Genomic DNA, 21,453 nt, shown 5'->3' on the forward strand with positions numbered 1-21,453 from the left:
CATTTTTTATAATAGTAATGAATAAAATAACTACATTATGCTATATGATATCAGCCACTACCTCCGTAAACAAGCCGTGGTACTTGAGGATGTATTCACTCAAACTTGCCTAGCATCCTACATCTGAATAAAATTCATAATGGTATAACAATTTCATAACATTTTTTATAATAGTAATGAATAAAATAACTACATTATGCTATATGATATCAGCCACTACCTCCGTAAACAAAGCCGTGGTACTTGAGGATGTATTCACTCAAACTTGCCTAGCATCCTACATCTGAATAAAATTCATAATGGTATAACAATTTCATAACATTTTTTATAATAGTAATGAATAAAATAACTACATTATGCTATATGATATCAGCCACTACCTCCGTAAACAAGCCGTGGTACTTGAGGATGTATTCACTCAAACTTGCCTAGCATCCTACATCTGAATAAAATTCATAATGGTATAACAATTTCATAACATTTTTTATAATAGTAATGAATAAAATAATCATATTATGCTATGATATCAGCCACTACCTCCGTAAACAAAGCCGTAGTGCATTGGTGTGACGTCAGCACAGGTAGGGCTCCTTCACCAATAAAAATTCGTTGATTTCAGCTGATCTACATCAGCTAGTGTTTTTATTGGTGTAGGAGCCCTACCTGTGCTGACGTCACACCAATGTACTACGGCTTTGTTTACGGAGGTAGTGGCTGATATCATAGCATAATATATTTATTTTATTCATTACTATTATAAAAAATGTTATGACATTGTTACACCATTATAAAAATTATTCAGATGTAGAATGCTAGGCTAGTTTGTGTGAATACATCCCCAAGTACAAGGATCTACAGTGAGTTCCACGTTATAATGGCAGTGGAGAAAGATAGGAGAAAAACGTTGCCGATCCTCTGTCTTGTCAATGCCATCTATAAACGGTAGCCGATACATGTTTATTTATGTAATATTAACTGTTCATTCTCGTTAAAAAAATCAATTATATTTTATCAAGCAAGAAATTATATTTTTCAATAATTTCATAATCAAGAAGAAATATTTTGTTAATAAATTATCAATTCTACATTGTTGAAAGACGATCTGGCAACAGAGCAGAGCGAGAAAGAGATAGCGCTATCCCCGTTGTTGAATGATAGACAAGGATAGCAATGCCATTGCTAATCAAACACTGCCATTATAACGTGGACCTCACTATATAAGGATCTATAAGGATTTAAAGTACTACATACTACTTTAGTAACTAGTAGTTGATATGTGATGTCAGAGAAAATATCTATAAATATTAATAAAAACAATATGGAAAAATGAAGTACGTACCCTTTATTATTTAAAATATTACAACAAATAGTTTCGACCCCAAATTAGGTCATTTTCAAGTTGAAATGTCAACTTGATATTTATTTAAAATGAATAAATATTATTTATTACATTACTTTTTATTTATTTTTATTTTTTAGAATATCTATACTATAGCTTCTATACTTCTAAACTATAGATTGTTTATTTTATGACACTGTGTATGATAATTTATTATTATTAGCCTTTTTATGTTCGTTATAAGCCTGTTATTATTACTTAAGGTTCAATTTTTTTTAAAGGGATAGACTACTTCATGATTATTGTTTGATTAATTGAATTAGTTCAATTATTCAATAACGTTTAGCTTAATTATTGCAAAAATAAATGGTATAAATTCAAGAGACATAGTCTGCTTAATTTAGGCACTATAACTTCATTGCTATAAGCACGGTTTACGGAACTCCGGTTTTATATTGATGTGTGAATCATTGTTATTCTCCATTTAAATAAATGAATGTTCATTTCCCAAAAAACTAAAACTACAATATCAATTACAGAAAATATTAGATTCATAAATATTTGTTCAGCTATTTATATGAAGTAATTAATATAAATATCAAGTGTATGGATATATTTAGATAAGTTACAGTACAAAGAACTCTATTTCTACATTTTTTTTTTGTCAATGAGTGTTGTAGAACACTCTTTGAAAGGTGGAATTATCAATGATCAGGATCAGGGTCACATTCCTTACTTTGACCCCTGTTAGAAAATATTGCATCCTAGAATTAATTCATAGTCGATGTAGAGAATGGAGTAGGATCCGGATTCTGAATTGATTTAGATATTATTTTGCTGCCTTTCAAAATATCCGTTTCAATTTGAACAGTGCTCTTACATCAAAAATTGATGTAAACTCGTTGATAATTACTGATATATTGCAATTATTCAAATGCTAATGAATTAATAATTATTATGAACAAAAATCCAAATTTGATATAAGATTGCCAACCGATTTGAGATAAGATGATTAAGGTGCCACATTCATAATCCTATTATATTAAGCGAGCAATTTCTGTATATTTGTTTATATTTTTATATCTGGTTATCTGGTTATTTATGTTCAACAGATCTCGAAAACGGCTCTAACGATTTTCACGAAATTTAGAACATAGTAGGTTTATGATATGAAAATTCAATTGCACTAGGTCTCATCCCTGGGAAAACTCGCTGAAGGACATGAAAATGATAATTCATCCTTGGAAAAACAGATGATAATTTCGTCGTCTGTTGATAATTGAAGTGAGTGAGCGAGTGCATGTGTGTGGGAGTGAGATAAAATTATGACTCAGCTGTTGAACTTTTGTAATCAATCAGGTACTTCGTGCCGGTTGCACATAAGCCGGTTACATTTTACTCCTGATTAATTCCATTTTATGAAATGGTCTTCTCTGATTTGGTTCACGTGAAATTAATCAGAATTTAAATTTAACCGGGTTTTCTGCAACCGGGCCTTTGAGAGAGAAATGTTTGCATTCCTCTGGGAATTGATCTCAATTCACTGTGATTAGATAGAACATTTCTATATGAACTATAAATTATATATCATAATTTCTTATTTCGTAATATCTTCTTTTCATGCTTTTTACAATCCAAATTAGATTGATATTAGATTGCCAACCGATTTGAGATAAGATAATTGAGGTGCTAGTACTCATAATGAGTGAAATACTTCACTATATTTTGGTTATTTCTGTACAGTATTACAATCATAATCTACGTTCAATACAAGTTATACTAGTGACCCCCTGGGTTGGAGAACTCGCGCAAGAACTGTTGTATTGTAATCCTTCAATCACACAACTTTTAAACTATACAGAGTTCGTGGAAATTATGGTAACAGCTAAATATCGAAAAAACTTTTACAAGAAATTTGACAGTAGGCTTCATTGGGGTTCTTATATGAAATGAAAAATTACACTTCAAATATTACTCTGTCGCTTCAACATCTAAAGGTGCGTACAGATATACGCGCCGCGAACATGAGAAATTCACTTTTAATCAGCTGACTATATCTATATTTTTACAGAAACGGTAAGATACAAATATGAAAAGCTTGGCATCAGCTGATTGAAAGTGAATTGCTCATGTTCGCGGCGCGTATATCTGTACGCACCGTTATATTAACCAGCTTAAATCATGTGTCAGCGCATGTGATAGCTCCCCAATAGCATCAGCTGATGTAACGCATGAATGAAAAAAACTGCTGTGATTGAATTCTTCAGCTGACTAAATGATAAATCACAACAATTTTTTTGTCTTATGCACTTTCAACTTTATTTGTTATATCCTGAAAAAGGACGAAGGAGTGAGTTAATTTTGTTGTTCAACGAACTTAAAAAGGTTCGAAGAGTACGTGTTCAAAATTTGAAGCTGATTGATCAATTCTTTATAAAGTTATTGTAGAACATACAAACAGACGGACAATGACTTTGGCCTCAAAAGTGAGAAATCGATTACGCTCGTTCAATTATTTTATGTAATTGCATGTACTGTATTTGACACCTACTAATTCCTACGCTGATCACTACACTGAAATTAAAATCAGGATAGAGAAGGCACGTGCTGCATTTATCAAATTGAAGAGTCTACTGATATCAAGAGATACAAAAATGGATCTCCGAATTCGTCTCCTTAAGTGTTTCGTGTTTCCAGTTATGTTATATGGCATGGAAGCATGGACCTTGAATAAATTATGTGAAGAGAGGATTCAAGCCTTTGAGTTTTGGATCTACCGCAGAATGCTGAGAATCTCATATACAGACCATGTAACAAATGAAGAGGTTCTCAGAAGAATGGAGAAAAGGCCAGAGCTCATAGGTGAAATTAAGGAACGAAAGTTAAAGTATCTAGGTCACATAATGAGGGGAAAGAAATATGAAATATTGCACCTTATTATGCAAGGAAAAATAACAGGCAAGAGATCAGTGGGCAGAAGACGAATATCTTGGTTGCGCAACATAAGGGATTGGTTCCAGTGTACATCCAATGACCTATTCAGAGCAGCTGTAAATAGAATTAAAATCGCCATCATGATAGCCAACCTCCGCCATGGGGACGGTACATGAAGAAGAAGAAGAATTCCTACATAATTTGTTGTATTTATTTACTACATAAAACATAAATACGGCGTTTACGCCTTACTAAGACGGCTATAAACCAGTATTAACTCGGTAGCATACTGTATTATCAGAGAAAACGAGTGGAAACATCTTAAGAAAGTGATAATACAAGATTAGGAAGTAATAAATACAGCTACGCCCATACCAGGTCCTCCCACTCTAAACCTTACTATTGTTAGAATAGTATTTTTTACAAGTCACAGAGATAATATCAAACAAAACGTGGGCCTCCTTTACAAGTGTTAATCTAAGCCTACCTTCAGTACAGTCCCTCACAGAACTTGAAAATTATTTCAACACTATTTCAAGTCGGTGCACCTTCCTACGCCGAGTATATAAAATAGATTTAACGGTAGGCTATTTTAAGAGTGGTTATCCATAAGGTGCGTACAGATATACGCGCCGCGAACATGAGCAATTCACTTTTAATCAGCTGACTATATCTGTATTTTTACAGAAACTGTAAGATACAGATATAAAAAGCTTGGCATCAGCTGATTAAAAGTGAATTGCTCATGTTCGCGGCGCGTAAATCTGTACGCACCTATAAATTTTTTTTCCAAAACTATTTCAACACTATTTCGAGTCGGTTTACCTTCCTACACCAAGTATATAAAATAGATAGGCTGTTTTAAGAGTGGTTATCCATAAATTTAATCTTTTCCAAAATTATTTCAAGGCAGTGTACCTTCCTACACCGGGTATATAAGATAGATTTAACGGTAGGTTGTCTTAAGAGTGGTTATCCATTAATTTTATCTTTTCCAAAATTATTTCATCATTATTTCAAGTTGGTGTACCCTCCTACGCCGTGAATAGAAATAGATTTAACGGTAGGTTGTCTTAAGAGTGGTTCTCCATAAATTTCATCTTTTCCAAAATTATTTCAACATTATTTCAAGTTGGTGTACCTTCCTACGCCGTGAATAGAAATAGATTTAACGGTAGGTTGTCTTAAGAGTGGTTCTCCATAAATTTCATCTTTTCCAAAATTATTTCAACATTATTTCAAGTTGGTGTACCTTCCTACGCCGTGAATAGAAATAGATTTAACGGGAGGTTGTTTTAACAGTGGTTATCCATAAATTTAATCTTTTCCAAAATTATTTAATCATTATTTCAAATCAGTGAACCTTCCTACGCCGTGAATAGAAATAGATTAACGGTAGACTGTTTTAAGAGTGGTTATCCATTAATTTTATCTTTCCAAAATTATTTCAAGTCGGTGCAACTTCCTACGCCGTGAAAAGAAATAGATTTAACGGTAGGATGTTTTAACAGTGGTTATCCATAAATTTTATCTTTTCAACATTATTTCAAGTTGGTGTACCTTCCTACGCCGAGTATATAGATTTAACGGTAGACTGTTTTAAGAGTGGTTATCCATAAATTTCATCTTTTCCGGGCCCCTTGGTAGACAAATATGGGTCATGGACGATTGATGTGTATAGAGCCGCTAAGAAATTACATGGAAGATAGTAGTTGCTAGTTTAGTGTTGTTAGTTTTATTATACTGGTTTTCACTGATTTATTTGTTATCCAATCGAGTAGAGTTGGGTTAACCTTCGTCTAGCACTTGAGAAATAAGTAGGTAGCTCTAGGATGTACTAGAGGCTGAAATATCAGAGATGCGTTGGTTTTTTCTCAATAAACATTGATGACAGATTTTTTTTACTTCCGATTTCCGGGTTGGTTATTGACTTTTGACTTATCGTTTTGGATTGAAAGACTTCTGTCCGAGTTTTGATTTTCGGGAAGAAGTTGTTGGTGAAACCTGTGTACTACATTCATTTCGTACAACTTTCTTGTGCTCAAATAATCTTTATTCATTTATACAATAAATAGTCTATATTATCAAAATGATAGGAAGAGGAAAAATGATGTAACCTTGTGCTATTCCTCTCCCAAATTTAGATAAGGTTACACATAGTCCGAAATTGGTTAAGTCTTGTAGTTCTTCAATTCACAAAATTTTCAGTCCTCAAGTATTACTCCTCTACCACTATAGTGAGGTCCACGTTATAATGGCGTTGGAGAAAGATAGGACAGCGTTGCCGATTCTCTGCCTTGCCACTGCCTTCTATAGCTGATACCGGTATATCTGATGTATTATCAACTGTTCATTTTTGTTTAAAATATTCTATATTTCATTCGTCAAGAAATTATATTTTCTAAAGATGTAATGATGAATTTATTTTCATGATTGAAATTGAATATTTTGTTAATCAATTGTGTATCTTGTTATTATTATGTATCTACTATGTGGGGGAGTCCGATGTCACTAGTCATCAAATCTGCATCACTGTGGAAATCAAACTGTAATCTACATTGTAAAAAAAAGATCTGACAGCATTGTAAAGCTAGAGAAGGATAGAGCTATCTGCTTTGTCGAGTGATAGACAAGGATAGCAACACCGATGTTGATCAAATACCTAGACATTACTATAGTCAACAGTCATTCGAAAAACGTTTAGAAGGCAAGATTGAAAATTAGTCTGAATTAATTCAATATTTAAATCAATGAGTCATCAAATCTGACTCCGACAATCAATGCTCATTCTAATTAATAAACCAATAATGATTTATATTGTGATTAGAGTTATCAACTCACTAGTTTTTGTCACAATTTATTCATTTGTGTACCTTTTCTTCACAGTTCTCAAAATTGAATGACATGAAAAATTTATATTTTTGTCAGACTGGCGTGCAGAATAAGACCAAAGACTGGAAGTGATAACCACTTGTGTTAACATAACCATGTATAATTCTCGGAGGTTGAGAATCATTATTGGAATAAAGGGAATACCTTTGTAGATCTCCTGGTACCTTCAAGATTATTGAGAGTAACTTTTTCTTGGTTATACTCGAATATTTTGACATTATTATTGAATGAATCTAAATTGAGTTATTGATTGAATTCAACGTAGAAATTTCACTCTTGAAAAATCATCACAATTAAAATCAACATGTTAGAAAAACAATGAAACAAAATGTTCTCAATTTAACTTCGTGAATAAAAAAAAGATGTTCCATTAACTTATTATTAGGGGAATCAACCTTAACTTATTATAATGGAAATTCATAAGTGCCAATCTTGATATTTGTCGAGTATTTAATTGCATTCTCTAGTAACTGGGCACTCAATTTGAGTGACAAATGAAAATCAGTGAGTAGCTACGGGATCAAACTGTCAAGAGCACTTGAAATGCTTGGAAAACTTTGTAATTTCAAACAGAAATTTGCGACCAATTCAGAAATTGTTTGATGTTGGGAGAGAGAAAATTCAAATAGCACTTGTATTATGATAGTTGTTCAAATAGTTATCGTACAAAAAGTAGTTATTGATTATATTGATTACCTATGAGGAAGAAGAAGACAAGGGGTAAGTAGAAGATGGAAGAGAAGAAAAATAAAAAGGAGAGGAAGAAGAAGTTTAAGACGTAGAATTTAAATTAGGAGCAGAAGAAAAAATAATAAATAATAAGACAGGTAGAAGTTTCAAAAGTAGAATTAAAGAACACATCAGAGATTGGAATAAACAAAATGGGGAATCTAACTTTGCAGAACATTTGATAACATATAATCACAAGTTACAGTTGAGGAGAATGTTGAGTTTCTGCATGTTAAAAACAAAGGCAGATCTTTGAATATTCTCGAAGCTTTAGAAATAACAAGAGTAATTAAGGACAATTCCCAATATAGTTTAAATGACCAGATTCGCTTCAACCAATTCAACAAATTTAGTTTTATCATAACATTGTAAGCATACATTAGCCAATAGTTTTTATATTTAAATATTTGTTTGATTATCTTTTACTTGTTTTCTTGGTTCTAATTTTGTACTGAAAGTAAATTTTGTTATCAAGACGAGTCTGTTGCTTAAGCCGCCATTTAGTGACACCGTTAAGTGGGAGGAGCCTGTCTAGCTGGGCCAATGGCAGGCGTTCATGTCCTTGACCAATAGAAGTACTCGCATACTAGAATAAATTCTGCTGCTATCGTATTTAGATTTAGTTTATCAGAGATTGACGATGGTGTAACAACCGAAACCGGTCTTTCTAACTATCAATAAATGTGTGGTTTTTGACAATTTCTTAGTATTTTTATTTCATAAAATAAGAAATAGATTATTCATAATTTAGTATGTCATGACTTAAACTAACAAAAACAATCCGCTAACAAATTTCAGTTGAACAACAATAATTCAAATTGAAGTCAAGCTATAGCGGAACTGTGTAACAATTACAAGCCATGAACATTAGAGGCTACCGCAACTAACGTATGTGTACGTGTGTGTACTCGACCTAATTAGACCCACATACACAACACTCTCTCTCTCTCTCACACATACATACACAACTCACTCTCTCTCACACACACATACACAATTCTCTCTCAAACACACACACAAGCACATATGCATTGTCTTATCGGATGAGTTCTTTGACGTTCGACCGTCGACTTCACATATTATATGAATATGTGCTGGGTTATTGAACCTATTCTTCAATCTACATACATTATTTATTGACTCATAGGCTTATCGTCATGGACAGAGGAGCCGATGATATCTATGTGAACTCATGTAGACTCTTTGTGGAAGGTAGAGGACATAATGTGGGAGTTAGTGTATAGTGAGGTGCACATTATAATTGCAGTATTTGATTATTTGATTAACATTGGTGTTGCTATCCTTGTCTATCATCCTGGAGATCCTATCTCTATCTGAAGCTTCATCCGAACAAGAGAAACAAACTTTCAGAAACTATGAATCAGAACAATCATTAATTGCTAAAAATATTAGTATAGAGTGACACATAATAACGGGAACATTTAAAAACGCCATAAAACATTAGTGGGAAGGGCAATCATGATTTTATTGATTGATTGATTGAGTACTTTATTTATGTAGATTACAATATATACTGGCTTATATACACTTATATACAATAGCTTACAATACAGCAAAATTATAGATGAATTTACATAATATAGACTAAGAAAATAATTATTGAACTGTATATGATATGAACAAGTAATTTGTAATATAATAACTATAGATAATTATATTGTTATGCATCAACATAAATTTGGCGGAGATTTGGACATATCAATGTCCATTCTTCGGAAAGAATATTAAAAATATCCTCCCCACTAACTCTCTACCAAATATGATTTTATTCATACTAATGTAAAGTTCAAGACTTACTATTTAAGAATTATTAATAACATCTATCACTTTTTGACAATTACCTCTTCAACATGGCTTCCTCCTGAATGATTACACTCTTGAAATCTGTGTTGAGATTCCTGAACTATTGCTGCAACATTTCAACTGGGATATTGTTAATTTCATTTTGAATTGTCTGTTATGATTCGACCACAGTTATTGGTCAAGTTGTGAAAACGTATGATTTGAGAAAGCTCCACAAACAGAAAATCGCAGGTGGACAGATCATGGGACCAGGAAACGCAACCTAATCGTGAGATTACACGGTTACTAAACAATACTCACTCGCACAGTTGCCATTGAATGCAATGCAGAGTGGATTTGTCTCATAATTTCTTCAATAATTTTGAATGAATTAAAAAAAAAAACATAATTCAAAATGAAATCCGCAATATCCCAGATGAGATGTTGCAGCGAGCAATGAGGAATCGTCAACACAGATTTCAAAAGTGTATTCGTGCAGGAGGAAGCCATCTTGAAGAAGAAATTGTCAAAAAGTGATAGATGTTATTAATAATTCTTAAGCCCGGTCAAGACGCTCAAGTTTATCTTCAGTCTTTTGCTCAAGCAAAAGTCTGGACCGGGCTTACTTTACATTAGTTCGAATATAATACATTTTAGCCCTTCCCACTAATGTCTTATGGTGTTTTTAAAAGTTCCCGTTATTCTGTGTCACCCTGTAGATAATAAGTGTAACCACCCTATAACCATATTATGGCTAGAACTCCACCTCATATCTATCTGAAGCTTTATCCCAACAATAACAACAAACTCCCAAAAACTAAGCATAAAGTCCCACAAAATTAGTAGATAAGAAGTGTAGCTAACTCATGATCAAGTTAGCAAAACCATAAAGAAATGCTATATTATGAGTTATGCTTAAGCTAAGTTTACACCAAAGTTATTAACACAATTTTAATAACTTAATCCTTATAGATTCTATTAGATTGAACATAGCTGATCATACACATGATGAACATATGTGTTTTTCAAGTTCCGTTCAATTTAATATAATCTATAAGGATTTAAGTTATTAACATTTTGTTAATAACTTTGGTGTAAATGCAGCTTTAGAGTTTATGTTTTCCTCTGTACCCACTATCTTCTTTCACCTTTCTCACACGGATTTCGCCGGGAAACACACGAAACACGAGTGAATTACACAGATACACGAATTTGGTTCCCACAGCACACGAGTGATAGCTCTCTTTTGAATATTTCAGCGCTAGATCACGATTGGTCACGACGCAATCACGACTTCCGGCAGATCGTGACGTTCGGTCACGGAATGGGTGACCGCCGCAGACCAGATAGTCTACCTGGTATCTATCTCATAGGCCTATCACACTCTCCCTAAACGAGATATCTGGATCATTTCACCTGGAAGTCTGTTTTATTCATTGCTGATATAGGCCTAATATGGTTTCTATGAGCATGATTGTTCAACATGGTTATACCAGTTCAACAACCCTATTATAATGATAATTATTATTCTTCATAAAACTCCTAAGTGGAAGATACTATGCAAATTGGTTCATTTTTGTAACTTTGTGTTATTTTTATCTGCCCACCAGGTTCTCATTTTATTTATTTATAAGGTTAGCAAAAAAAAATACAAGAATCGGAAAAGAAAAAACAGGCTATTGCCTAAAACTTCTTCAATTTCCTAATTTAGTTTTAAATTGTCCAAATATTATAGGTTTTGTCCATTCAAATTTCTACACCAAATCACAATCTAAAATATAAATTAGAATAGAACAAACAATTTTAAATTTGGATGGATTAATAATAAAAGTTTCTTAAAAACATGAAACAAACTATAAATTCACAAAATAAAGAATAAAAACACTTAAATTTTGAGCTCGAAAATATCACATTCACCATAGCTATATAACAGCTGTAACAGTTTTTATTTTCAGTAAAAACTCATTTTATTATATCACTAGCAGGTAACCCGTGCTCCACAATGGTCTTATTAAAAACTTGACAAAATTAACACTTGACCTAATGAAATCTTGAAGAGTTGAAATGGGCCTATAAACCATCTTTGGTAAATAAGGAATCGATAAGCAAAATTTCAAGTTAATCAGTTGAGTGGTTCAGACGTGATTATGCGTCATTTGAGAATTTCCTATCCCGTACGTGTATAAGCTAGTTCTTTCCTTTATTATATTATAGATATAGGCCTTCAATGGTTTGGATCATTTCACCTAGAACTCGGCTTTATACATTGCTGATATAGGCCTGATAATATTCCTATTTGATGGTTCATGATGGTTTCAAGAGTTTAATATTCTGAATAAGTTTCAGATTATAATGATGAGATATGAGTGGACCTACAGCATCAGGTAGGTTCTGAACAAATTGATAATGAGTTCATAATACACAATTTTGACCCTATGCTATATTTAAAAAAAGTAGCCTACAATGAATTATGGGAGACATGGGAATCATAAATAGAGAGTATTATCAAAAAGTATCCATCTACTTGATTGACCGAGCGAAGTGAGGTCTAAGATTCAAGTCGACGGTTTGGCATTTCTCTTAGTTAATGTTTATTTGAATGTTTAAATGTTTATATGTTGCGCATTTACGGCGAAACGCTTTTATATTTCATGATATTTGACAGGTATGTTCCTTTTTTAATTGCGCGTCGACGTATATACAAGGTTTTTGGAAATTTTGCATTTCAAGAATAATATAAAAGGAAAAACGAGCCTCCCTCATACGCCAATATTAGAGTAAAAATCAGACTATAGAATTATTCATCATAAATCAGCTGACAAGTGATTACACAGATGTGTGGAGAAGCCAGTATATTGCTGTATTTCCATAAGGTCTATAGTTTCAATCAGGTACTTGTGGATGAGAATACTACGTGAGGTCTACTGTTCACAGAACTACTAGTTATTTATTCGATCAATACATGCATTGATTGATAAATCCCAATCTTATAATTCTAGATCACAATTTTACTATAGAACACTCTCTGCTATATTGAAAAGATGTATAGTTGTTGAATTATGTTACCTCCTCATATCAAGCGCTCTATTTTGATTATCTGAGTTTGAGTATTCTAGTTTTACTGAGGATGATGCCCAGTTGAGCTCTAGGCTTGTGCGTGGATAATGAGACGGATGACGATGAGAGGAGAGTGAACCTCAGCTTTAGGTGGATTCCGAACCAATTGATGATGAGTTCACAATAGCTTACACAATTTATGCTTTATTTGAAGAATGTAGCCCACAACAAATTATCGAATACATGAGAATAAAATCATAAGTAAAGAGTATTCAAAAATATTCATCCACTTGAGAATAGTATAGTGGACGAATGTATTGAAACCTACAAGAATAAAGTATACATATTTTGAAATCTATTCTTAGAGCACTCTTATTTTTATGAATATTGAAATCAAGATCTGTTATCGATGACGAAATTGAAATAAAAATAATTTTATTTTTCGAATGAAATGCTGTATTTTTGTAAATCAAATTAGTGACTGTTTTCCTGAAATTCTACCTCATATCTAAATCGTACAGGTTTCTGATTTCTCAGCTCTTTTTTCTTCATTGATTCAGAGCTCCGATTCCAATCAATGACAAGTTTGGAAATAATTATTATCAAAGTCCATATATAGCTGAGTGTAAATAAAACTGTATTAGAATCAGCTGTCTGTGTTTTTTTTTTGTTTTAGCGTACATAAATTAAGGCGGCCAAATCTAACCACTGAATTTTTTATTGAGATACAACATGAATCAAGAAATTTGAACTCTATTACACAAGATTTTGGAAATCAAATTTAATGAAACAAAAAATTCACAAATTGAATTCACTAGTGGAATTCATCTATAACTATTGAAAAATGAGCTCGAGGTTTTGTTGTCTATCTCGACATTCAAAATATCAGTTTTTCCGGATTTTTCAGTTTCCTTCTCACTTGGACGTAGACAGCGAGTTGTTTTGTTCTGATATCCATTCAAGAAAATAATTGAATATTTTCTGGAGAAAATCCTTGTGTTTAAAATGAACTATTGATTTTGGATTAACTATGAAATAAGTTCTAGCAATAAATGTATAATTTGATTGTTAACGTAATGTAACATTTGATAGTTGACGTGATATCTTATATTCTCTATCGTTAAGAAATTCTCTCCCATAATCCAAAACTAGACTAAATCTCTGATTACATAATTCAATAATTAATCTGTTTCATTATATATTATAATGTGATACCTATATTCTATAACTTTACTGGAGATTGTAGAAACTAGAGCAAAGGACATTTAATAGGACATTTTAACTTGACAAAACCTTCAAAAAGATTGATTAACAAAAGTTCATTTTCTAACTATGAAGGTTAATTATTTAATTTTCATCTACAATATTCTATCTAAAGAGCTTCTGTAATATTAATACCACAAACCATTGTTTCAGTAACGACAATATTAAGATGTTGTGTAGTTGGTAATAGTTTAGAACTTTAAGAATATTGTTATACCATGTGTTCGTGATAACACTGATAAGGCCAGTCATCTGTTCATTGAAAGAAATCCACCATCAAAAACTTTTTGAATTTTATTCTTGTTAAAACTTAAGATCATGTAATCACAATATTCATCATCAATATAAAAGTTATCTATTATTACCCCCTACTGATCAATCAATACCTCAGACATTATTATCGATCCATAGGGTTGAAGTTTAAGAGCTTTATCACCAATTTAAATTGATTTATTTTGCCATGAAATAGTACAGATTGATAAAACAATTATCCCAACTTACAAAATGACAGGCACTACCGTCAAAGAAAAACTTATGCACCTAATTCGATAATTCGAATTATCAATTAACATTCATGTAGTTATTCTGTCTAATCAGGGAGTTCGGAGCCCATGAAAACTGTGTTACCTCTCATGATCCTCTCATTATTTATTTATTTAAACATTGATACATACAAATCATTCTCAACTATCAAAATTATTATCCTTGTAAATCCTAGAAATCTCCTGTGGACATTAAAGTCTACACAAAAATGTCACAAGGTGCTTCTGTAGTCAGTTGTCTTAATATTTCAAATTTAACTTGGAACTTAAATTTTCAATGGGATACATTCAAAAGCCCAGCATCCTAAAAACACAGTGGATAAAATCCAACGAAAAGACACCAGGCAAAAGTTCTAAAAAAAGCTTAAATGGGTGATATATTCAAAAATGTTACATGGTGCACTGTAATCAGTTAAAATTGAAAATTTAACACACTTTTTTCTATGTATTTCACACGTCATGCAATCAAATGAGGCTTTATTTGACTGCATGTCGTGTGAAAAACATAGAAAAAAGTTTGTTAAAACATTGCAGCTCGGAATGGATCAGGAAACCATCAACTTGAAATTCCAAATTTCAATAATTATATCCGTTCGAAATCTTAGCATCCTAAACATTGTGTTAAAAATCCCACGAAAAGACATGAGGCCTAAATTCAAAGGAGATTTTATGGGTATCATATTCAAAAATGTCACATGATGTACTGCATTCAGTTAAAATTTCAATTTTGAAAACTTAAAATTTCAAAATTTCAATTGAGATTTATTAGAAAACCTTGCCTCACAAACATATAGTGGATAAAGTTCTACAATAAGACATGAGTCCGAAATTCAAAGGAGATTCTATGGGTATCATATTCAAAAATGTCACATGGTTCACTGTTTTCAGTTAAAATTTCAAATTAAACTTTAAATTCGAAATTTCAATTGAGATTTATTAGAAAACCTAGCCTCCCAAACATAGTGGATAAAATCCTACGAAAAGACATGAGGCCAAAATTCAAAGGAGATTGATTTGATTCTATGAGTATCATATTCAAAAATGTCACATGGTTCACTGTAGTTAATTAAAATTTCAATTTTTATAATTCAAAATCTCAATTGAGATTTATTAGAAAACCTAGCCTCCTAAACATATAGTGAACAAAATTCTACAATAAGACATGAGTCCGAAATTCAAAGAAATTGCAAGGCAGGTACATGAGTCACACCAACTTCTCAGAAAACCAACATACCTTTCAAAATCCTAAAACAGCTGTTCAGATCATCTCTGATCCATGACCCACAAGGGGTTTCACTCCTTTTCTACACAGGTGCGTTTTGGGGCAACCTGTTCCCACATTGACACAAATTTCGTCGAAAAATTAAAAAATATATCGCTAATCGCGAGATTTGAAACACAAAGAGACACGGCACGTTCACTAATGATAAGCACACACGGACACGATTAGAAAGTAACTGAACTGAAAGACAACAGTAACATTTTCTGGCAGCCACCGGTTAGTTCTTGGTTTTGCTCTTCTTTGACAACTGGTTGGTGTAGAGAGGAATGATTATGATACGGAGGACCTGCTTACGTATCTTCGAAATGATACAGAGTGGGACTTTGCTGCTTACAAAAAATTTCAAAGAAATAATGAGTCTACTGTTTAAATCTGAAACACTGGACTGATTAACTTTTGCATATAGATTCTTAATTTACCGAGGATGGTTGTAGGCCTTTTAGAACTAATAATACTGAGGGTGATGCCCACATAAGCTCTTAGACTTGTGCGTGGGTAATAAGTGATGATGATGAGAGATAACGTTTACTTTCTAGGTAGACGAGACCGACGGCTTATCGTCTCCTTGGAAAGACGGGGTGGACGTATGCATGTGATTGTACTGTGAACTGTTATAACTATAACTAAAAACTATTAAAATTATTTCCAGATGTATGATTTTTAGCTTCACATTCCTCTGAGGATGAGAAAGTTCTGTTTTCTACAATCTGTGACTTGAAATGTTGAAATGAGACTCATCTATCTTGAATGGGATTTTAGAACAAGTTTCTTACATTTTGTAAACCCCCCCATATTTTTAGCTGTGTTAAACCAAAAATCTGGTACCAAACTAAGATTTACGATGTTTCTTAACAAAACGAATACAGAATCGCTGTGATTGGTTCTTGAATGTAGGCTGACACGCCCATATTGTGGGAGTTACCGTCCGCAGTAAACAACCAATCACAGAGCAGCTCATTGGAAGGAGAATCATTGAGCCAATGGGAAGCAACTGTTACACTAGGAGGCAGCCATTTTTTGAATAGACTATTATCTCAAAAGTTATTGAGTTATCGAAATTTGTTATTTCACGGAGGATCTACAAACTTCATTGGAAATGATTGCTCTTTCACAAACTCAAATTCAAATTTAAATTGTTGGAGACAACACCGTAACTAAAATATTTAATTGTATATCAAGTTTTTCAAGAATACATTTTTTGAACTAATAAAGAGTGAAATACATTCTGATCACATCCTCATAAAATTCTAGTTCTCCAGACTACTTTCAACTATTTTATTTTTTCTTGATAAATGATTATAAATATATTATGAATATACTATGATGATGGTACTCACTATTATAACCTTATTATTACCAGATAATAGTAATAGTATTCTGCACATGAGAATTATTGAAAACGTCATTATTGACAAATCGAAACATTCTCCTTCTAGAATAATAATTATTAATATTATCCAGTTAATTAATTTGATAGCTTCATAAAATTATAAAATTAGGAGGTATCACTTGGTATAATATTTTTGTATAAGGCTTATGATTCTATAATCATAGAATAATTGCTATTCCAAGGTTATTGGATAGACAATACAATATTACCTGGATACTATACTACTCAACTGTTATCAGTATGTTATCAGATTGATACTCATGTATCTTCCTATCTGAACGTATCAATGAGCTTCCTCTATATAAGATCGAAATTGGTGTCTCTATTTTCAAGAGTACAGTTTTATTTCTAATCATGATCTTCTCTTATCTGTTATCAACCTCTACTCGCTCACAGGCTATCTGTCATTCACTCTCTCTCACACACACTCTCTCTCTCACTCCTTTATGCTTCCTCGCTTTTTCTATTAATTCTTTCTTACTCTGTATCCAACACACATTCCCTATATAGTATCAATCATTTTCATTATTGAAAGTTCCTCTTATTTCCCCTTTACTAATTAGTTCGGTATTAAAATATTTTGTTCGGTATTATATGATATTATATTATTTTAGTTTGGTATTACCTCTTATCTCATACTAATTAGTTCAGGATTACATGTACCTAAATGGTAATTTTCGGTATACAAATATGGAAGATATCATACTTTCTGATTTGTAAAAATTATTGCTACAAGTTTTGTCCAGTCACTATATACATTGATGCATGCAATTTATATTGTAGTTCTGATTTTTTAATATATTATTTGGGTACATAAGAGAAGACCTAAACCAATTTCTTCATGCAAAATTTCCTTGTGCCCAAAAACCTCGTATTTTCAGCTCATTTTCCAGTTTTCAGCTATTTCTGCCACATCTCGTAATCGGACAGAAAAATTTGCTCCTGCCTTTTTTATAGATTATAAAATTCTGAATAAAATGAGATCATTCGGAACTCTCTATCTTCAATGAGTACTAAGTTATGATTTTTCAAAAATGAGTGAAATTTGAAGAAAAAATCAATTTTGATGAATTTCAGTTTTTGATCAACTATATCTTCCGATTGTTACCATTTAGATGTATAATTCAAAATCCTCTGGGCGTATTTTTGTGCTCTAAAATCATCAGGTGGCTAGAGATCAGGTGGAGCGCTCTATCTCATATAGATTTCCAGGTACACCTGTCAACAATGCTCCTTGTATTGTGAAAAACATCTAATTTTCATCTTCAACCATCATCACCAACTACATTGTCCTCACATTGATATTTCGCACAATGACATAAGTTCATAAAATTATGTTCTTTGAGAATCACCCGTTAGATGCACTTCATTCCAGTATTTTCTAGTGGAGAGGCGCGCTTAAGGACATCTCAGGGATCAAAATTTCAAACACTTATAACTTCTGACAAAATGCTCAGATTTTCATCGTACTACACTTCATTCTTCTCGGCTCGTCAAGGCGGTCCAAAATCATGCATCATAAGTCAAATTCGGTCGAAAAGTGGAAAACTTATTGTTTAGTGTACTTAAGCCCATATTCCAATACACAAAAAATTGCCAATTTCTATATATTTTTGAAAAATGATAACTCAGTACTCATTGTAGATAGAGAGTTCCGAATGATCTCATTTTATTTAGAATTTTTTAATCTATAAAAAAGGTGGGAGCAAAGTTTTCTGTCCGATTACGAGATTTGGCAAAAATAGCTGAAAACTGGAAAATGAGCCGAAAATACGAGGTTTTTGGACCAACCTGTATCTAGCACAAGGAAATTTTGCATGAAGAAATTTGTTCTGGACTTCTCTTATGTACCCAAATAATACCAGGTTTTGAAAAATTATTAAATTAAAAATTAAAAAAATCAAAAATTATTTGAATTATTAAAAAATCATGACTACAATATAAATTTCAAGCACACCCCCTTTTTTATGTCTATATTGACTGGACTTTTTGCTTCTTATGCACTTTTAATTCTATCCTGTAATATCGTCAAAAAGGACGAAAGAATGATAGAAAATCTGAATGGAGAGAATAGGTATTGTTCAACCACAGATTTATTAAAAAATCGAGATACCGGTTTCGGTTGTTACACCATTATCACTGAATTCCACCAGAGAGTGAAGTTACTTGCTGAACGAAGTCTGTACGCACCATATTATTGTCAAAAGAATATGTGTTGATGATTGAAGAAAGCCTTCAGTTATCGTCAAACATACAAACAACCCCACTTTTGGCTGTGCAAAAAGTAGTTGAGCCATGCGGAATCAAAAGTAGGAGCTCGCTATGCTCGTTCAACAAGTAACGTGTGATATATTCACCATCAGGCCCCCACTTGTATATATATATATATATATATATATGTGTGTGTGTGAAACGAAAACAGAATTCATCAACATATACGCAAAAAAAAACTGGCGAAAACGTATTTGCAAAAGGGCTGTGCGAGTGAATTACAGTTGGGCAAAAGGCAAAACAGAACTGAACGATATTGTCAGAAGCTGTATGCTGGAGCTGACATGAAATTTCGATTTCTGCTTCAATACATCGGCATAAGTGGAAACACACACACATCCACATACAAATACAAATACAGTAGTCGCATACACTCTCACTGATGCACATACAATCTAACACGAGCGTTCTATTTTCACTGCCTCATATTCTCCCTTTCTAGTTTTCTACCTTTTCATCGACAACTTTTCCTTTTTCTGCTTGTTCTTTTCCTTTTTCTTCTTCTTCTTCTTCTTCTTCTTCTTTTCTTCTTCTTCTTCTTCTTCTTCTTCTTCTTCTTCTCCTCCACGTTCCTCTTCTTTTTATCCACCTGGCTTCTCCTTCTTCTTCTTTTCCTGTGTTCTTCTCTATCATCATCATCTTTTTACTTTCCTTGCCCTATTAGCATAGGTAAGGAAAGTATTGCTTTCCGAAAAAAATTAAGGTACCCCAATTTCTTAATTTCTATACGTTTCAAGGTCCCCTGAGTCCAAAAAAGTGGTTTTGGGTATTGGTCTGTATGTGTGTGTGTGTGTGTGTGGTGTGTGTGTGTGGTGTGTGTGTGTGTGTGTGTGTGTGTGTGTGTGTGGTGTGTGTGTGTGTGTGTGTGTGTGTGTGTGTGTGTGTGTGTGTGTGTGTGTGTGTGGTGTGTGTGTGTGTGTGTGTGTGTGTGGGTGTTGTGTGTGTGGTGTGTGTGTGTGTGTGTGTGTGGTGTGTGTGTGTGTGTGTGTGTGTGTGTGTGTGTGTGTGTGGTGTGTGTGTGTGTGTGTGTGTGGTGTGGGTGTGTGTGTGTGTGTGGTGTGTGTGTGTGTGTGTGTGTGTTGTGTGTGTGTGTGTGTGTGTGTGTGTGGTGTGTGTGTGTGTGTGTGTGTGTGTGTGGTGTGGGTGTGTGTGTGTGGTGTATGAGTGTATGTGCGTCTGTGTACACGATATCTCATCTCCCAATTAACGGAATGACTTGAAATTTGGAACTGAAGGTCCTTCCACTATAAGGATCCAACACGAACAATTTCGATCAAATGCAATTCAAGATGGCGGCTAAAATGGCGAAAATGTTGTCAAAACAGGGTTTTCGTGATTTTCTCGGAACGGCTCCAACGATTTTGATCAAATTCATACCTAAAATAGTCATCGATAAGCTCTATCAACTGCCACAAGTCCCATAACTGTAAAAATTTCAGGAGCTCCGCCCCATCAATGCAGATAGATTCCCAGTTATCAGGCTTCAGTTACAATTGAAACAAAAAAAATCAAGTGGAGTAGATTGAGCATGAAATCTCTACATTAATGTTCAGTAACATTTTCACCTAAAATTGAAATAAGCTTTAAATTGAGAAAATGTGATTATTCAATTGCAAATTATTGTTGATTCTATTAAATCATTCACTATGAAGAGATAGCAGACCTCATGTGTGTCTCCAGGGTTATTGCCCTGTCACCAGCTGGCTCAAATCTTTGAATAGTAGACTTGAGATGCGCGGGTACACTAGCGTCAGGTGATCAATTTTCATAACGGCAAGGAAAGTTGTGTGAGTGCACCACACCAGATTTTTAGGTTTTTCATCCATATTCTTCACCACCATCTTCTCCAGTCGCTCTTTTCCTTTATCTCATCTTTCTCGTTTACCTCCATTCCTGTCCCCTCCTCTCATTATCACTTCTTTCCTCTTTTCTTTTTTCTTCTCCTACCTCT

At 33.2% G+C, this 21,453-nt stretch overlaps 1 protein-coding gene across 5 annotated transcripts in view; it reads right to left on the bottom strand.

Annotated features, from left to right (window-relative positions):
• Positions 1–16,051, bottom strand: part of LOC111053310 (TLD domain-containing protein 2) — a 381,057-nt gene extending 365,006 nt beyond the window's left edge. For all 5 annotated transcript variants that reach the window (XM_039439705.1, XM_039439706.1, XM_039439709.1 and 2 more), the window contains exon 1: positions 15,794–16,051. The gene's annotated coding sequence lies outside the window, so the exon portion shown is untranslated. The remainder of the gene's footprint in view (positions 1–15,793) is intronic.
• Between the last annotated feature and the right edge of the window lie 5,402 nt (positions 16,052–21,453).

This window comes from Nilaparvata lugens, chromosome 13 (genome assembly GCF_014356525.2).
Source record: "Nilaparvata lugens isolate BPH chromosome 13, ASM1435652v1, whole genome shotgun sequence".
In the NCBI taxonomy this organism is placed as follows: domain Eukaryota; kingdom Metazoa; phylum Arthropoda; class Insecta; order Hemiptera; family Delphacidae; genus Nilaparvata; species Nilaparvata lugens.